At 38.4% G+C, this 20303-nt stretch overlaps 1 protein-coding gene across 9 annotated transcripts in view; it reads left to right on the plus strand.

The window, feature by feature from the left end:
* Positions 1-20303, plus strand: part of TMEM108 (transmembrane protein 108) — a 363451-nt gene that overhangs the window by 103590 nt on the left and 239558 nt on the right. For 2 of the 9 annotated variants that reach the window (XM_055380902.2, XM_055380904.2), the window contains exons 1-3: positions 2348-2434; positions 8053-8112; positions 12856-13011. The exons of the other annotated variants lie outside the window; for them this stretch is intronic. The gene's annotated coding sequence lies outside the window, so the exon portion shown is untranslated. Of the gene's footprint in view, positions 1-2347; positions 2435-8052; positions 8113-12855; positions 13012-20303 lie in introns of those variants that run through there. 9 annotated transcript variants of the gene reach the window in all.

The raw sequence follows: 20303 nt of genomic DNA on the forward strand, positions 1-20303 counted from the left end.
AATTGAATGCAACAGGGAATTGGGGGAAGTTTTAGGCTGGGGACTGGCATGATTAGATGCATTATTTAGAGGTAAACTGTGTGACTGCATGGAGAGCCATGAGCTGCAATAGTCACCTGAGAGGAAGCTGAGTAACTAAAGCAAGGCAAAGCAAGGATAATGAAGAGAAGAAAAGAAATTTTAAAAGACATTCGTGAGGTAAAATCTTAACAGATTCGAAGTGTAGAGCACTGGAGGATGTACTCCAGGGGCTCTAATTTGGAGGACCAGCAAGCTTGAAAGCACAGGAAGGAGTGCTCTTGTTTGGGAGTGGAGGGAGGGTGGCATTAGAGACGATGAGTTTAATGTGTAGCATAAAACGTTTTATGTGCTTCAGGACAAATGGTGCGTTGGTTTTAGAGGAATTAATATTTGAGATGTTAGGGGGGATATCTATGTGCTGAGAACTCTGCAACATTTTCTGATTATATTTGGCTGTTGTGGTCATTATTATTTTTCTTTTACTTTCTGAATTGGAATACAGATCTGGGTTTCAGGATGCAAAGTCTATTTTCTGCAATAAAGTGTAATTGAATAATAGTTGGGGTGCAGTTACATTTTAAGTCAGAAACTTGAAATGTAGTCCTGCCTTCACTGTGTTTTGCAAAATTATTGCTTCTGAGCACTGATTGCTCTTGACTGGTAGGACCTCTTGTTTTGTGTCTGTTTTTATCTTAGCACTGTTTTCAGGCTGACAAATGTAACCCAGATTGTCTAAGAGCATCTGTCAAGACAGGAGAGAAGGAAGACAGGGCAAGAGAAGAGGGAAGGGAAAAACATACTTCATTTAATTAGAAAAGTATTTGCAGGGCTTATGCTTCCTACCTGCTCTTTTTAGCTAGCAAGATCAGATTCTCCCCTGGAGATTGCTTCCTGGCCTGTAAGTCCAGACTAGGGCTTTCTTTTTGATGTGTGAGTCATCACAGTATTTCTGTGACTTATTATTTACTCACATGTAATAATTGCAGTGGGCACTACTGAGAATTGAGAGGAGCTTCTTCCCACCAGGGTGTGAAGTAGTTTTGACAGCAGGTGTGGTGTGTCAGCCTGAAACCTGAACAGGGCATCACCTTTTACCTGGTGCCATCACAGAGTGCTCCAGATTTGGGTAGGAAGAGGATCCCGTCACATCCAGGCATCTCTTGGCAGAGGAAAGGGAGCTGGTCAGGGAGTTTTGAAAACAAAAATTGTACTATAAAATGTTTTATTTGGGGAGCTGTGCTCTGGCAGCATCCTGATCTGAAATAATTCCTAGCCTTTTGTGTGGTTGATGGTGGCTGATCCATGGAATCCTGCTGTGTCACTCAGCTGCTGTTAAAATATTGGATCAAAGAAATGACTCAGGAGGAAAAGTGTCAAGAAAAAGTTAATCATTTCATCCTTGCTGAAAGATAGAATTTGAGTTGTTAAATTGCAGAATTAGTCCTGGAGTTTTTGTTGTTGTTGTTAGAAATTAGTTATGATAAGAAGTTGTATTCCTACATCTGCATAGAGACAGTGTTTATCACTAGCACCTGTCTCTGGTTGGCATCAGTAAGGCAGAAAGTGAGAAGTGGTGACATATGTGAACGCATGAACAATGCTAGGCATTGTACCTAAATTATCTCATTTAATCTATTGTGCAATAAAGGAAACTCAGAGATGCTCAGAGACTAAAGACGCCATCCGAAGTCACTGAGCAGGCACATGGCAACTACCGTTCAAACCCAGTGTAATTGTTGGCAAAATCTATACCACACTGCCGTCAGTCATCTTTCAGTATGTTTTTCTAATTTGAAAGAGCAGATGTGGTTTTCCATGATGAATTAGTTTCACCCAGGTGTTTTCCCTTGATCGAAACACCATCCTGTCACGCCTGCCCCAGATTCCCAGCCTTCTATCCCCAGATGCTGTCTTCAAGTAACAAAGGAAGGAAAACATCTGAAGGGGCTCACTCCATGGTGCAGCAGCCAGCCCTACTTCATTCTTTGCTTTGAACTGTTTCTTGACTGCCTGTTAGACCATTTGTCAGATATGTTTTTAAACTATTACAGTTTCTGGCTATCCTTGTCACAAGGATAGATTACACAAGGTTCTCAGCAGCAAAGATGTCAGCTGTACAAATACAAGGATTTGGTCCTTGTTTTTCCTAGTGGTTTAAAATTGACTAAAGGCCAAGGATGGGCCAAATGGGACAGCCAAGGATGGGACAGCTTGAGCTGTCAGGAAAGGAACATATAAAGGTTGTCTTGGGAGCAGGTTTCCTTGGTGCCCACCCAAAGTGGCTTCCTGCATTCTACAAAGTGGCTTCCTGCATTCTACAAAGCTTAGGGGAAAACAGCATTTAATTTACGTGGAGTGTTCTGTCGTCTCCAAGAGAACTTCAAATCACTTGCTTGAACAAGCAGAATTTACAGTAAGAGGGCTTGAGAACATGAATGGATAGCGTTTTGTTATGGAAACAAGTTGTGTTATACAGATTAAAATGTTAATAGTTTTGGATGGCAATTGGAACTGGAGCTTATATCTATGCATGGTTGTTTTCCCTGGGACTTGTAGATACCTAACCAAAAGAGTACAGTATTTTTAGCCAGGTTGTCACCCACAAAGAAAATAAAATGAAGATCTAGAACTAGGAATCCGGAGTTGAGAAAAAGAGGAACAGAAAGTGAGAGGATTGGTTACAAGCAATGACCATTTACAGAATAGGTGTGACTCATTCTCCAAGGTAGAGTTTATCACCTTACCCCACAAGGAATGACTTTCTGGAGAACCCATATTAGTCTCTTCCTTTATAAGACTTCACAGGAGAAAAAGGAGTGAAAAGGAAGAGAGACTATCAAACTTATCCAACCCAGGGCCTGTGGGCTGCCTGCGGCGGCCCAGGACAGCTTTGAATGTGGCCCAGCACAAATCCATAAACTTTCTTAAAACATTATGAGATTTTTGTGTGTGTGATTTTTTTTTTAAGCTCATCAGCTATTGTTAGTGTATTTTATGTGTGGCCCAAGATAATTTGTCTTCTTCGAGTGTGGCCCAGGGAAGTCAAAAGATTGGACATCCCTGCCAAAGGTTGAGGAAGTTCATGTATAACCGTGTGTTCAGATAAGTTCTAACTTACCTGACCAATTTTTGTTTGTTAATTTTATGCCAGCTTTTTGCAGTTAAGTGGATTTTGGCATAGTTGCAGGGGCCATTTGTACTAACCTCTGTTGTTGTTTTTTTTTTTTTAATACTTTAAGTTCTGGGGTACATGTGTAGAATGTGCAGGTTTGTTACATAGTTATACACATGCCATGGTGGTTTGTGGCACCCATCAACCCGTGTTCATCTACATTAGATATTTGTCCTAATGCTCTCCCTCCCCTAGCTCCCCACCCCCCAACAGGCCCCTGTGTGTGATGTTCCCCTCCCTGTGTCCAAGTGTTCTCATTGTTCAACTCCTACTTATGAGTGAGAACATGCAGTGTTTGGTTTTCTGTTCCTGTGTTAGTTTGCTGAGAATGATGGTTTCCAGCTTCATGTCCCTGCAAAGGACATGAACTCATCCTTTTTAATGGCTGCATAGTATTCCATGGTGTATATGTGCCACATTTTCTTTATCCAGTCTATCATTGATGGACATTTGGGTTGGTCCCAAGTCTTTGCTGTTGTGAATAGTGCTGCAGTAAACATACATGTGCATGTGTCTTCATAGTAGAATGATTTATAATCCTTTGGATATATACCCAGTAATGGGATTGCTGGGTCAATCTATCTATCTGACAAAGGGATAATATCCAGAATCTACAAAGAACTTAACAAATTTGCAAGAAAGAAACCACCTCTGTTGATTTTCTACTAACTTTTTAGAAACTCGTGTTCTTAAAGTGTTCAGAGACCTTGTGTTTCTCATCTGTATAATAAAGGAGGTGATATAGATGACCCATAGTGTATGACTTGTAACTCCAGAAAATAGTTATAAGTGAATTCAGTTATCATTTGATGTACTAGACACCCAATGACTAGGGGAAAATCAGCAAAGGATAGGTAGTTCTCTAGAGCCCTGTCTGGTCTTTCCTGTGTACGCACAGCTTTAAGCATTTGCCGAGCCTTGTATACCTTTAGAGATAAGGGGATCTTTAAAAGGCTGTCTTTAGTTCTTTCCTTCCCTGGATTTTCTTATTAAATTTCTGGCTGCTCTGCCATTTTGTGTTTGCTCGTTCCAACCAGTATCAAAACCTAGGCTAGCCTTGATGTTAGGCTGTCCTGATTGCTTGCCACTGTGACACCTCTTATTTCTGATAGTACCCTGGGCACTGTTTTCCATGCCCTGTTCCAAATATAGTCAGCCCCCTCCAGCAGGGCAGTGAGCTGCCAGCCCACATAGTCTTCCTTATCTGCTGAGGCTGGGGTAGGACTTTCAGGTAATGGAGCCTAAGGTGTGAGGGGGAAGAGGATAGGAGCAGTCTCTGGGGAAGATGTCACAGATTCCACTGTTGTTACTAAGATTCAGTAGGTGTTCTTTATAAATCCTTTTCAATTTGTTATATGCCATTGATCAGTTTTTAGAATCTTAATTTGGTTGTTTTTGACTACTGTGCCCACTTTTATCATTGCCCTTTGGGGAAAAGATTTGCCGAGCTCCTCATTAAGCCATTCCAGAAATCCCACCTCTTTTTCATATAAGTTTTCTTTAAAACTTATTTTACAATTCTGACTTCAGATTAGTGCATGGACATTATAGTTGTAAACATCTTGAGTCTCTTCAATTATCTCCTACGAGCGCTGCAGGTGCAATTTACCATGACTTGGCCCTAAACCATATTGATTTAATGAACACAGTCAGCTATGTATATTCCTTGATGATCTGTTGGTAATTTGAAAGATCATATGAACAGACATTATCCTGAATGGTAGAGTTGTGAAGAATTGTGTCCTGTGAATTTTGCAATTCAGAGGACAGATTGATTAGAAAGAAGATATTCTGCTGGATAATATTTTACTTCAATAAATCTGGCAAATTTATAAGATCTTTTTTTGAGAAAAAGTCTAGGCAGGATACAGTTGTGGTAAAGAGTCTTTTAAAAGCATCCTTACAAAACAGAAATTAAGTACCAAATTGGTTGCCATGATTTCAAAGTAGTCATTTATTCCCTTCTATTTTCTGTACTCCATAAGAAGTCTTAAGCCTTAATCACATTTGAGTGATAGAAACATATCGCAGTACCAGAAGACAGAAAATTAAAATGAAGTCTGGCTCTAAGAATGGGATAGAAACTAGTCATAATTCTAATCAAAAGTTATTTTATTTTCTAATTTTTAATAATTATATATTGTGATTTAAAAAATTTTAAAATATGTGCACATGCCCCTCTCCTTCAAATTTTATGGTGCCAAGAATGGGCTCCATTTTGGCAGTGAAATGGCTGTGCATGCCACAGTAGACTAGGGGAGAGGTACTGACTATAGAGGTTCACTCCAAAAGGATCCAGCCTACCAAATCATAGTAATGTTGCTCATATCTTTTGTGAATCTAAATTATTAAAATAAAGGTTAAAATCATACCATTTAAGGGGTAACGTTAATACTCAGGAGATCTTGAGGCCAAATAGTCTCATTTCTTTTGGGCACAGATATCTCTAATGGTTAGGTTGTTTCCAGAGCTATGGTGCCAGCAGGGCCATTGTGGTTGAAGCAGGCCCACAGCTGATGCCTTGGATACTGAGAGCAAGGTTCATTTCCAGGTCAGTGAAGCTTGCTGAGAGCCAGAGATAAAGGATGAGGACCTGAACTATAGGGCTGTACTAGAACTCATTTGGGAACCTAGACATAAACCTCATTCACAGGGATGGGGCAAGTGTGGCAGGACTGGCAAAAGAAAACTGCAAGGAGATAGGCAGGTGGTGTGTAGGAGTCCACTTTAGTCACCTTAGATATACCTGGGCAAGAGCAGAAAAAGTAACCTCAGACGCTACCTGTCCATGGGATGGGCTGTATTAATATTCAGATAAGTAAGGTGGGATGAGCCTGCTGGTAAAAGGCTTTCAGAGCATGTAACTGGATGAGGTGTAAGCCAGGGACTGACCTGTGTGGTCTACCCTGTGCCAAGGAGATGTCATTGTCTCTATTCATAATGACAATTGAACAGTCCCTGCTGCTGGCACAAATACAAGGCCCAAACAATATAAAACAAAATATATCCACTTTTATCTTCATGGTTATCATTATTGCTATTAATAAAAAGAAAGGACCTTGGGTTAGTGGGCATGACCCTGGAATGGAAGTTGAAACTTAGTGCTTGGCCCATTAAGACATTACAGAAAAAAATCATGTAATTGGAATGAATCTCATCTTCCCACTGTCCTTGGTATTATTGGACAGGATTTCTCAACCCTAATACAATGAACATTTTAGACCAGATAATTCTTTGTTATGGGGAGAAGAGGGGCGGGCTGTCTTGTGTGTTGAGTATTTAGGAACGTCTCTAGTCTCAACCCACCAGATCTCAGTAGCACTCCCCTTCCCCATCATGACAACCAAAAATGTCTCCAGACATTGTCATATATATTCTGGGGGGCAAAATTGTCCCCAGTTAAGAACCGCTGCTGAAAAGATACAAAATAAGCTTGTGTAAGATATGACTTTGTCCTTAAGGAATTCACCAACCTGTTAGGTGAACACACCTAATATAATATAATCCATGTACATGGATAATGTAAAAGTTAAATTTGGAACAGTGAATTTCTCAACTTACACATAAAAAGAGTTAAAAGCAGAATATGAGACTAGCTACGGACAGGAAGGGTGCTGAGGAGCCAGGGATAGAAACAGCATTTGAGGATGGACAGCATTCAGCATATTTAGGGGAGATGAGGAGAGCAGCTCAGCTAGAGGAACAAGAGCAAGTATGTTTGTCAAGGTCTGTGAGAACATTACCTGCTCAGGGTGGATGTGTGTGCTGGGAAGTAGAGGCAGGAGGCTGCACCAGGCTGCTGCTATCCTGGAGCACAGTTTCACACTCCACACTCCACATGTCCCTGCTCCCTAAAACATCACATCCCAGGCATAAAGTTAGTTCTAGAAATCAGGCCTTACAAGTATTGGTGATTCTACTTTTCTCCTCTCCCCATGTGATTAAGTGTGATAATAAAACACCTGCTAATACTTTAACTCACAATCTGTGCCCCCTCATTAGGGATTCTACTTGATAAGGCTGTTAGTGTAGTATAATTATAACTAACACTTATTAAGTTCTCACTATGTTCTAAACAGTGTTCTAAATGCTTTACATGTCTCAATTATTTTCCCAACAGCCCTAGTTGTAGTATGTTGTCATTTTCTCAGTTTTCAGAATGAGGAAACTGAGGTGTGAAGAGGTTATACCTTGAATATGCCCAAGATTATGCACCTAATAAGTGGCATAAACAGCATTTGAATCCAGATGGTCTGGCTCCAGTGTACTTTTAACCCATATTATACCCCTTCTCTATCCATGCGGATAAAATTGTGTATGTGACATAGATAGCAAAAAAACTACATAGAGAAAAGAAACAAGTGTATGGTGCTGAAGGAATTACTGGTTCATACCCAGAGCTCTGGCCTCTGAAAAATCCAAAACTGTCCTTGAGGCATGGGCTTATCTTCAGGGAGTTTACATTCCAAGGGTGAATTGAAAGGAAGCTCTGGGTTTGGAATTAATATCACATAAATTACTTAGATATATTCAGTATTAGGAATATTGGTGTACCTAATCTGAATCTTTTAAAATGGGAATGCTTGGATCTGTCTTATTTCCAGATTTCATAGATTAATGTATTCAATTCATATTCCCCAGGATATTAAAGTACAGTGCATTCATCTGGAGCTGTTTAAAAAAGAAAAAAAAAGAGTGCTTTATGTTTGTATAGGTCATTTTCAATTGCATCATTTAATTTTATCATAACAGCTCCAGAAGCAAAACTGCTTATGAAGCATAAGAGTTTGCATTAATCTTTTCATTCCTTTGCCTTTTATTATTGCCTTGTATGGAGATGTCATAATTCTGTTTTACAGATGAGGAAACAGGTACAGAGAGATGAAGCCAATTACCCAAGAAGGCAGAAACAGATTTAGGTGTGTAATTCTCCTAAGCCCCCTGGGTAGATTCTAAATCTGCTGCACTGAAATGGGCTGCAGGGGAGGCCAGACAGCCAATATGGTTTCCTTCGTACACAAAGACTCCATGCTCAGCCTTGACCAGGCTGGTGTCTTGCCAGCCCCAGCGCATGCCCTTCTCTGCCTTCACTCATTCTACTTCCCTGACCTGCATTGCTTCCTCTCTTCTCTGATACTCTAAGTTACGAACATTCTACGAGGGAAAGGAAGGCTCACTTTTATTTTATTTTATTTTATTTTATTTTATTTTATTTTATTTTATTTTATTTTATTATTTTATTTTATTTTATTTTGCTTTAAGTCCTGGGGTACATGTGCAGAACGTGCAGGTTTGTTACATAGGTATACACATGCCATGGTGGTTTGCTGTACCCATCAACCTGTCATCTATATTAGGTATTTCTCCTAATGCCATCTCTCCCCTAGCCACCCACACCCTGACAGGCCCTGGTGTGATGTTCCCCTCCCTGTGTCCATGTGTTCTTGCTATTCAACTTCCACTTATGAGTGAGAACATGCGGTGTTTGGTTTTCTGTTCCTGTGTTAGTTTGCTGAGAATGATGGTTTCCAGCTTCGTCCATGTCCCTGCAAAGGACATGAACTCATCCTTTTTAATGGTTGCATAGTATTCCATGGTGTATATGTGCCACATTTTCTTTATCCAGTCTGTCATTGAGGGGCATTTGGGTTGGTTCCAAGTCTTTGCTATTGTGAATAGTGCTGCAATAAACATATGTGTGCATGTGTCTTTATAGTAGAATGATTTATAATCCTTTGGGTATATATCCAGTAATGGGATTACTGGGTCAAGTGGTATTTCTAGTTCTAGATCCTTGAGGAATTGTCATACTGTCTTCCACAATAGTTGAACTAATTTACAGTCCTACCAACAGTGTAAAAGTGTTCCTATTTCTCCACATCCTCTCCAGCATCTGTTGTTTCCTTTTTAATGATTGCCTTTCCAACTGGTGTGAGATGGTATCTCATTGTGCTTTTGATTTGCATTTCCCTAATGACCAGTGATGATGAGCTTTTTTTCATGTTTGTTGGCTGCATAAATGTCTTCTTTTAGAAGTGTCTGTTCATGTCCTTCGCCCACTTTTTGATGGGGTTGTTTGTTTTTTTCCTGTAAATTTGTTTAAGTTCCTTGTAGATTCTGAATATTAGCCCTTTGTCAGATGGATAGATTGAAAAAATTTTCTCCCATTCTGTAGGTTGCCTGTTCACTCTGATAGTTTCTTTTGCTATGCAGAAGCTCTTTAGTTTAATTAGATCCCATTTGTCAATGTTGGCTTTTGTTGCCATTGCTTTTGGTGTTTTAGTCACAAAGTCTTTGCCCATGCCTATGTCCTGAATGGTATTGCCTAGGTTTTCTTATAGGGTTTTTATGGTTTTAGGTCTTTCATTTAAGTCTTTAATCCATCTTGAATTAATTTTTCTATAAGATGTAAAGAAGGGGTCCAGTTTCAGTTTTCTGCATATGACTAGCCAGTTTTCCCAATACCTGTTAGTAAATAGGAAATCCTTTCCCCATTTCTTGTTTTTGTCAGGTTTGTCAAAGATCAGATGGTTGTAGATGTGTGGTGTTATTTCTGAGGCCTCTGTTTTGTTCCATTGGTCTGTATATCTGTTTTGGGCCAGTAACATGCTGTTTTGGTTACTGTAGCCTTGTAGTGTAGTTTGAAGTCAGGTAGCATGATGCCTCCAGCTTTATTGTTTTTGCTTAGGATTATCTCGGCTATACAGGCTCTTTTTTGGTTCCATATGGAATTTAAAGTAGTTTTTTTTCTAATTCTGTGAAGAAAGTCAATGGAAGCTTGATGGGGATAGCATTGAATCTATAAATTACTTTGGGCAGCATGACCATTTTCACGATATTGATTCTTCCTATCCATGAGCATGGAATGTTTTTCCATTTGTTTGTGTCTGCTCTTATTTCGTTGAGCAGTGGTTTGTGGTTCTCCTTGAAGAGGTCCTTCACATCCCTTGCAAGTTGTATTCCTAGGTATTTTATTCTCTTTGTAGCAATTGTGAATAAGAGTTCACTCATGATTTGGCTCTCTGTTTGTCTGTTATTGGTGTATAGGAATGCTTGTGATTTTTGCACACTGATTTTGTACCTTGAGACTTTGCTGAAGTTGCTTATCAGCTTAAGGAGATTTTGGGCTGAGACGATGGGGTTTTCTAAATAGACAATCATGTCATCTGCAAACAGAGACAGTTTGGCTTCCTCTCTTCCTATTTGAATACGCTTTATTTCTTTCTCTTGTCTGATTGTCCTGGCCAGAACTTCCAATACTATGTTGAATAGGAGTGGTGAGAGAGGGCATCCTTGTCTCGTGCCGGTTTTCAAAGGGAATGCTTCCAGCTTTGGCCCATTCAGTATGATACTGGCTGTGGGTTTGTCATAAATAGCTCTTATTGTTTTGAGATACATTCCATCAATACCTGGTTTATTGAGAGTTTTTAGCATGAAGGGATGTTGAGTTTTATTGAAGGCATTTTCTGCATCTATTGAGATAATCATGTGGTTTTTGTCATTGGTTCTGTTTATGTGATGGATTACATTGATTGATTTATGTATGTTGAACCAGCCTTGCATCCCTGGGATGAAGCTGACTTGATCGTGGTGGATAAACTATTTGATGTACTGCTGGATTAGATTTGCCAGTATTTTATTGAGGATTTTCACATCGATGTTCATCAGGGGTATTGGCCTGATGTTTTCTTTTTTTGTAGTGTTTCCGACAGATTTTGGTATCAGGATGATGCTGGACTCATAAAATGAGTTAGGGAGGAGTCCCTCTTTTTCTGTTGTTTGAAATAGTTTCAGAAGGAACGGAAGCAGCTCCTCTTTGTACCTCTGGTAGAATTCAGCTGTGAATCTGTCTGGTCATGGGCTTTTTTTAGTTGGTAGGCTATTAATTACTGCCTCAATTTTAGAACTTGTTATTGGTCTATTCAGGGATTTGACTTCTTCCTGGTTTAGTCTTGGGATGGTGTATGTGTCCAGGAATTTATCAAATTCTTCTAGATTTTCTAGTTTATTTGCATAGAGGTGTTTATAGTATTTTCTGGTGGTAGTTTGTATTTCTGTGGGATCAGTGTTGATATCCCTTTTATCATTTTTTATTGTGTCTATTTGATTCTTCTCTCTTCTCTTCTTTATTAATCTGGCTAATGGTCTATCTATTTTATTAATCTTTTGAAAAAACCAGCTCCTGGATTCATTGATTTTTTGAAGGCTTTTTTGTGTCTCTCTGTCCTTCAGTTCTGCTCTGATCTTAGTTATTTCTTGTCTTCTGCTAGCATTTGAATTCGTTTGCTCTTGCTTCTCTAGTTCTTTTAATTGTGATATTAGGGTGTCGATTGTAGATTTTTCTTGCTTTCTCCTGTGGGCATTTAGTATTATACATTTCCCTCTAAACACTGCTTTAGCTGTGTCCCAGAGATTCTGGTACGTTGTGTCTTTGTTCTCATTGGTTTCAAAGAACTTATTTATTTCTGCCTTAATTTTGTTGTTTACTCAGTAGTCATTCAGGAGCAGGTTTTCAGTTTCCTTGTAGTTGTGTGGGTGTGAGTGAGTTTCTTAATCCTGAGTTCTAATTTGATTGCACTGTGGTCTGAGAGACTGTTTGTTATGATTTTCGTTATTTTGCATTTGCTTATGTGTTCCCTTTTCTTTGAAACCTCTCCAACATCTGTTATTTTTTGACTTTTTAACAAAAGCCATTCTGACTGGTGTGAGATGGTATCTCTTTGTGGTTTTGATTTGCATTTCTCTAGTGATTAGTAATGTTGAGCATTTGTCCCTATACTTGTTGGCCACATACATGTTTTCTTTTGAAAAATGTCTGTTCATGTCCTTTGCCCACTTTTTAATGGGGTTGTTTGTTTTTTGCTTGCAGTAAAAATATTGGCAACTTTCTTAACCCTCTTGAGCCTCAGGTTTCTCACCTGTAAAACGTAGTCAGTACAACCTACTACCTACTGCTGAGAAGATTTTTTTATTTAAAGAATCTCAATGACCACGTCAGTATTTTCCCCTCTCAGTCTGGCCTAAGACATACCTGCTTTGAGAAATCTTTTCTTTGCTTGAAATCCTTGTCTGATTGAAAACTCCTCTGAATGCTGTGATAAATCCTGTGGTGCTGGATTAAAGTTAGAAATATCAGTATGAACTCCTGTTTATTTTAATGAATATTTGGATAGCTAGCTACAGAAAAACAGATATCTCTGTATACCTGCATTAATATACATACAAATATTTTCCAGCTGTATCCATGAAGAGCAATGAACATTCCTAGTACCCAGATTTTGGTTTCTGAATATCATTTTCTGATAAAATAGCCCAGGGCTCCTTGGAGAAATGGCTGATTCTAAGACTGGGAGAGGAAAATACAAGAGGAACTGAGAGCATCTTTTGGTGCCAGAAAGTAAGAAAATGCTCAAGATTTTAAAAGTACACTAAAAGGACACAGAAGCCAATCTGAAAGAACATCTAATGGCCAAAGCTAGGCAAATATAATAGCTACTTTTCTTGGGGAAGTTGGAAAATGAACAGGATAACTGAGGAGCCAGAGAGTCTGGTTTTGTTGTGGTAGTATTGCACTTTCATTTCTAGGAGCATTAATTAATAATAAAAAAAATCTTCCATGAGGATATGGACTGCTTACATCATATCATTATGCTTTCATTTAGGTGATGCTAACACTGGAAAAAGTCCAAGATTTCACTGAAAAGTCTTCCATGTGTTCAGAATATAAATCCTATTAACAGGGCTTCATCGTGATACTTCTTAAATTACGTTCTTGATAGCAGTCATTCAAGAAAGCCTCTCAGCTTTTAAATGTGCCGGTAAGGTTAAAAAAAAAAAATCCAAACATTGGTCAGGTATGGTGGCTCATGTCTGTAATCCCAACACTTTGGGAGGCTGAGGTGGGAGGATCACTTGAGCCCAGGAGTTTGTGACCAGCCTAGGCAACATAGTGAGACCCCATCTCTACAAAAAATAAATAAAATCAGCCAGGCATGGTGATGCATGCCTGTGGTCCCAGCTACTCAGGAGGCTGAGGTCGGGGGATCACTTGACCCTGGGAGGCTGAGGCTGCAGTGAGCCAAAATTATGCCACTGCACTCCAGCCTGGATGACAGAGGGAGACCCTGTCTCAAACAAAACAAAACGAAAACAACAAGAAAACACAAATATTTAACCTAGCTTATATAATAAGAGAAGAAAACACCTACATCAGTCAAGCTGGACTTCACTACCTGATATTTCTCCATAAAAGAATGACCAATAGGAGCTTAGGTTTTAGGCCTTACTCAGTTGACTCAGCACCCCACAGGCCCTCAGATGAAACAGTTCACCTTTCCTGTCTCCCCCAACCAGCTTTCCTGAAAAATAATTGACAAATAAAAAATGTATATATTTAAGGTATACACTGTCATGTTTCAAAATGTGAATACATTGTGAAGTGATTACCAAATCAAGCAAATTAACATCCATCACCTCATATGCTCACCTTTTCTTTGATGTATGGTGAGAACACTAAAGATCTCTTAGCAAATTTTAAGTGTACAATACATTATAATTAACTATAGTTACTATGCTGTATATTTGATCACCAGAACCCATCTTATAACTGAAAGTTTGTATTCTTTGATCCAAATCCCCACATTTTTCCCAGCCACTGACAACCACCATTCTACTCTGTTTCTATGAGTTCAGCTGCTTTAGACTCCACATGTAAGTGAGATCATACAGTATTCTTCTTTCTGCACTGGCTTATTTCACTTAACATAACATCCTCTAGGTTCATCTATGTTTCAGCAAATGGCAGAATTTTCTTCTTTTTAAAGGCTGAATAGTATTCCCTCAGGTATATGTACCAGATACACATACATAAGGGAATATATATATGTCTCAGGTACATATACATAAGGGAATACTATTTTTTACTCATTCATGTATGTGTACCAGATACATATACATAAGGGAATATATATGTATATGTCTGGTACATATACATAAAGGAATGCTATTTTTTACTCATTCATCTCTCAGTGGACACTTAGGTTGTTTTCATATCTTGGCTATTATGAATAGTGCTGCAATAAACATGGGAGTGCACATATCTCTTTGACATACTGATTTCGGTTCTTTTGGATATATACCCAGAAGTAGGAGTGCAGGATCATATGGCAGCTCTATTAGTTTTTTGAGGGAATATCCATACTGTTTTCCACAGTGGTTATACCAATTTACAATCCCAGCAAGAGTGTACAAGGGTTCCCTTTTCTCTACACCTTCACCATCACTTGTTATCTTTTGACTTTTTGATAATAGCCTTTCTAATAGATATGAAGTGATATTTCATTATGGTTTTGATTTGCATTTCTATGATGATTAGTGATGTTGAGTACCTTTTCACATACTTTTGGACATTTCTTTGTCTTCCTTGGAAAAATACCTCCTCAGGTCCTTTGCCCATTTAAAAAAAACCAGGTTATTTGGTTTTTTTTTTTTTTTTGCAATTGAGGTGTTTGAATTTCTTATATATTTCGGATATTAGCCACCTATTAGATATATGATATCAGATATAATAGCAAATATTTTCTCCCATTCTCTAAGTTGCCTTTCCATTTGTTGATTGTTTCCCTTCCTGTGCAGAAGCCTTTTAGTTTGATGTAGCCCCACTTGTATTTTTTCTTTTTGTTGCCTGTGCTTTTGAAGTCATAGTCATAAACTTGTAGTTAAACTTTTTTTAACCTGTATTCATCTACTTGAATAGTAAGAGAATTAGAGAATTAGAGCATGTGAGCCCCCAGACCAAGAACGTGATGGATAGCTTAGCTTTAAAAAAAGCCATTCTGTGGTTATAAAATATCTATAGAAGTTTCTAAACTGGGGTGAGATCAGAGACATGACGAGAGAAGTAGTCTGATGGCGCAGTGAACATCGATCCAATAAGTACAAGATGGCAGGAAGACTAGGCCACAGTCAAGAACACTCCCATCTTCCTTTCCAAATACCTTTAATGCCTCCCCCATACTTTTAAGGAAACTCAGACACCTTCATTTGGCTTATACAACATTTCCTGGTCAGTCCCCAGTTTACCTCCTTTGAGCTCATTATCCCAATGTAAGTATATGAGTAATGAGTTTCCATTTCTTTCTCTTGCCATGCCTTTCTTTTCGTGGCCTGTGTACCTGCTACCCCCTCTTCCAAGAACCCTTTTTTATTTCTTTAGCTCTCCTGTTTCACCACCATTTTTTCCAGGATATCTTTTATGAACCCCGTCTGGGTAAGGGGACCTTGCTAGGTGCTCCTTTAGCATTGATCCTCTCCTGACATTGGCACTTGACATGCTGCATTGTATTTGGCTGTTAATTTTCTGTTGCCTCCTTAGGACTGTAATCCTGAGGGAAGGGAACATGTTTGTTTTGTTGTATCCCTAGCCCCTAACCCAGTTTATGGCACCAAGATGCCCAACAAATACTTGTCGAATGAGTGGACAAAGTAATGAATGAATGAACAATTGAGCAATATTAAATCTGAGCTAGCTTACTGAGAAGACTTTCCGAAGTCCACTCCAGAGATCTTTAATGGGAAAACCATCATGGAAATCAAATACAAGTCACCTTTGCTATGAAGCATAAATTTTCTTTGTAGAGCCATTTTATCTCTTACATTCTGAGAAGCCCTCTGAACAGTAAGAAGAAGACTCTTCTTCTTAGAAGAAGAGGAACTCGAGGGGAAAATCATTGACATTAAACTAGGATTTTAATGCTAGAAATAAATAATAGTAACAGAGCCTATTGTAACAAACCAGGCTTAATGGTTTATAACCTAATTTAATGAAGTGTTTCATTGACAGATCTTACTTTCTTTTGTGTTTAAATTCAAATAGCAATAGAACCATTATATAGAGTTTCTAAATATTTTAATTGTAGATTGTCATTAAATTTGTGGTATCTTGTCACTTTAAATTAAGTAGAGGTTTATTTGTTAAACATTTCACAGCATCTCCGTATCCTGAGTGCCTCACACTTCAGTTGTCTCTTTCTATGGCAGAATAGAAGAGAGCCGAGTAAGAGAATGGAGAGTTGAATGTCATGGTTGATGTCAACCAGAGTAGACCATATGCTACTGTATGCATCTACAGCTGACCTGCACAAATCGGGTGATGACGTATTTATTTGGTTGTCTGAGACTTCCGTTGACCAAAACAGCATCTGACTCAACTCCATGAATGAGCTTCATCAGTTGAGTGCTTCCAAAATGCCAGTAGAACATTCACTTTAATCAGAATCTCAAGTCATACTTTAGATATAAGGGACAGAAGAAGGTATTTAACTCTTCATTCACAGTGCCTTTGAAGAATGGCATTGGTTGCTAAGGAACAGCAATAGCATATTCTTGTGCAAACAATTGGTCTGCTGGGAGTTCACGTTACTGTTTCAACAGGCTCTCTTAGAAGTAGGCAATATCTGTTTCTTTGTTTGCTAGTGTAATGGCAACGTATGCTTACTTCACTTCATCTATTTTGTTCAAGAAGTATCTCAGCTGAACCTTCATAAGGGCAGAAGAGAAGCTGGATGGCACACTGCTCTCTGTTGTATAGTGATTTGATTTTGGAAAGAAAGAATAAAAACAGGAAATCCATCTTTATAGTTGTTTTAGAAATTGTCATCATCTATTTGGGTTATGCCTTTGTCACATGACCCCTGTATATCTCCCCTGGGTTACCAGGGTCATGATTTCTGTTTCACAGATAAGGCAATTCAAAGGCTTACTTTGAATGGAGGAATGAGAATATAACTCTTAGAGCCTGGAGAACATGCAAACTTGCCAGAATTTCCAGACCCCTATTACCTGGAAAAACATGTTTAAGCTGCTTTCTGAAATGCCCTTATCTAAGCCTTTTAAAAGAGAACCAATTTAAATTTTTTCACTTTAAAGTGCATTGGAACACAACAAGCATTTCTGCCAGCTCTTAAAATTCATTCAGTGTAGCAATTAAGGGCGACTTAATTAAAAAACAACTGACAATATCATTAAGCTGGTGAGCAAAATAGAACTAATTTCAGGCTAGAGTCCTACCTCTAGGCTGCAAAGAGCTTTGATTCAATGTTTGGGCCTGTTTCATTTTGTACTCAGGCCAAGATTTAACAGTCATGGGGGTTGGTTGTGTTCTCTGTGCTTAAATAGATGGATTTTCAGAGGAAATGAACACTAACCAAAGAAAATCAAATTTGATTTGTGCAGAATCAAGTAGACCATTGTGTCAAACACCATTCTAAATAAAACATTCCTCCTATACATAAAATTACATGAGGCTAACAGTCAGGAAACTCAGATTTCATCTTGGGTCCCTCATAAATTGTTCGATTCCAGACAAATGCCTTAAATTTCTTTGGAGCAGATAGACTCCAAAGTCCCTTCCAGCCCTAAAATTTCATTATATGTTAATATCTGAGTTCAGTTTGCTCAAGTGGAAGCATTTGGCAAAATTCAAAGGAAAGTAATACCTATAACATTTAGTGAGTGCTTACTATGTATTAGACATTTTCTGTGTTTTATGCATTCTCATTTAATCCCCACAACATCCCTATGAAATAAGTACTGTTATTATCCCACTTTTACAGTGAGGAAAGTGAGAAATTAAGTAGCATGCCCAGGTGAGTTTTAGTCTGTGGTTAGATTAAGACAGATCAGACAAGCTATCAGGAAACTGGTTTCACCATTATCACTTCTCCTTTTTATTCAGACTCTGGTGCTAATTAAGCACTTGGCTTTTGATCCTTCCAATCTTGCCCTGTGCAGGAGCACTACATTCATTCCAGGGTTTTCAGAAAAAATCTGCCTTTGGGGAAATTATGGAAATGACTTAATGATGGAAAAATGACTTTTTAGTGAATTCACAAAGAGGAACTTGCAGTGTCAAAACAAAGGCAAACCGAAGTCTGCAAATGGGCAATGGTTGTATATAGTAAGAATGATGTGTTGTCTGTAGTGTGTGACGTGATTTGATGTGATGGAAAAGGGAAGCACATATATATATAGTCACACTTTACAGGCACTTTACACAAGCCATGTATTTACAAATACAAAACTTTGTATTTGTAAATGAAGGTGGTATGTGGAGGACATCTGCAAATGGAGTAGTCTTAAGTTCTCCAAAACAATAAATTAGTAGACTTTTTTTTCGTTTTTTAAAAAAAAATTTTCATGTGTTTTTTGGCAGCATAAATGTCTTCTTTTGAGAAGTGTCTGTTCATATCCTTCGCCCACTTTTTGATGGGGTTGTTTGTTTTTTTCTTGTAAATTTGTTTGAGTTCATTGTAGATTCTGGGTATTAGCCCTTTGTCGGATGAGTAGGTTGCAAAAATTTTCTCCCATTCTGTAGGTTGCCTGTTCACTCTGATGGTGGTTTCTTTTGCTGTGCAGAAGCTCTTTAGTTTAATTAGATCCCATTTGTCAATTTTGTCTTTTGTTGCCAGTGCTTTTGGTGTTTTAGACATGAAGTCCTTGCCCATGCCTATGTCCTGAATGGTATTGCCTAGGTTTTCTTCTAGGGTTTTTATGGTTTTAGGTCTGACATTTAAGTCTTTAATCCATCTTGAATTAACCCAAATGTCCAACAACGATAGACTGGATTAAGAAAATATGGCACATATACACCATGGAATACTATGCAGCCATAAAAAAGGATGAGTTTATGTCCTTTGTAGGGATATGGATGAAGCTGGAAACCATCATTCTCAGCAAACTTTCGTAAGGACAAAAAACCAAACACCGCATGTTCTCACTCATAGGTGGGAATTGAACAATGAGAACACATGGACACAGGAAGGGGAACATCACACACTGAGGACTGTTGTGGGGTGGGGGGAGGGGGAAGGGATAGCATTAGGAGATATACCTAATGCTAAATGAAGAGTTAATGGGTGTAGCACACCAACATGGCACATGTATACATATGTAACAAACCTGCACATTGTGTACATGTACCGTAAAACTTAAAGTATAATAATAATTTTAAAAAATTATTTTAACTTTTATTTTAGGTTTGGAGGTACATGTGCATGTTTGTTATATAAGTAAACTCATGACTAGGAGGTTCAGTATAGAGACTATTTCATCACCTCGGTACTTTTTTCCTGAACCTCTCCCCACTTCCACTTTCCTCTCAAGTAGGCCCCAGTGTCTGTTGTTCCCCTCTTTGTGTCCGTGTGTTCTTATTATTTAGCTCCTATTTATAAGTGAGAACATGTGGTATTTGGTTTTCTGATCTTGCATTAGTTTGGTAAGGATAACGGCCTCCAGTTCCATCTGTGTTCCTGGAAAAGAAGTGATCTCATTCTTTTCTATGGCTGCATAGTATTCCATGGTGTGTATATATACCACATTTCCTTTATCCAGCCTATTGTTGTTGGCTATCTAGGTTGATTCCATGTCTTTGCTATTGTGAGTAGTGCTGCAATAAACATAATGTGTGCATGTGTTTTTATGGTAGAATGATTTATATTCTTCTGGGTATATACCCAGTAGTGGGATTGCTGGGTCGAATGGTAGTTCTGTTTTTAGTTTTTTGAGGAATTACCACACTGTTTTCCACAGTGGCTGAACTAATTTACACTCCCACCAGCAGAGTACAAGTGTTTCCTTTTCTTGGCAGCCTCACCAGCATCTGTTATTGTTTGAGTTTTTAATAATAGCCATTCTGACTGATATGAGATGGTATCTCATTTTGATTTTGATTTGCATTTCTCTAATGATCAGTGATATTGAGCATTTCTTCATATGCTTTTTGGCCACATGTATATCTTCTTTTGAAAAGGGTCTGTTCATATACTTTGCCTGCTTTTCAATGGGGTTGTTTTTTGCTTGTACATTTGTTTCAGTAGATTCTGGATATTAGACCTTTGTCAGATGTATAGTTTGCAGATATTTTCTCCCATTCTGTGGGTTGTCTGTTTATTCTGTTGATGGTTTCTTTTGCTGTGCAAAAGCTCTTCAGTTTAATTAGGTCCCATTTATCAATTTTTGCTGAAATTGCTTTTGGCATTTTTGTTATGAAATTTTTGCCAGATTTTATATCCAAAATGTTATTTCCTAGGTAATCTTAAAGAGTTTTTATAGC

Source organism: Gorilla gorilla, chromosome 2, assembly GCF_029281585.2.
Source record: "Gorilla gorilla gorilla isolate KB3781 chromosome 2, NHGRI_mGorGor1-v2.1_pri, whole genome shotgun sequence".
In the NCBI taxonomy this organism is placed as follows: domain Eukaryota; kingdom Metazoa; phylum Chordata; class Mammalia; order Primates; family Hominidae; genus Gorilla; species Gorilla gorilla.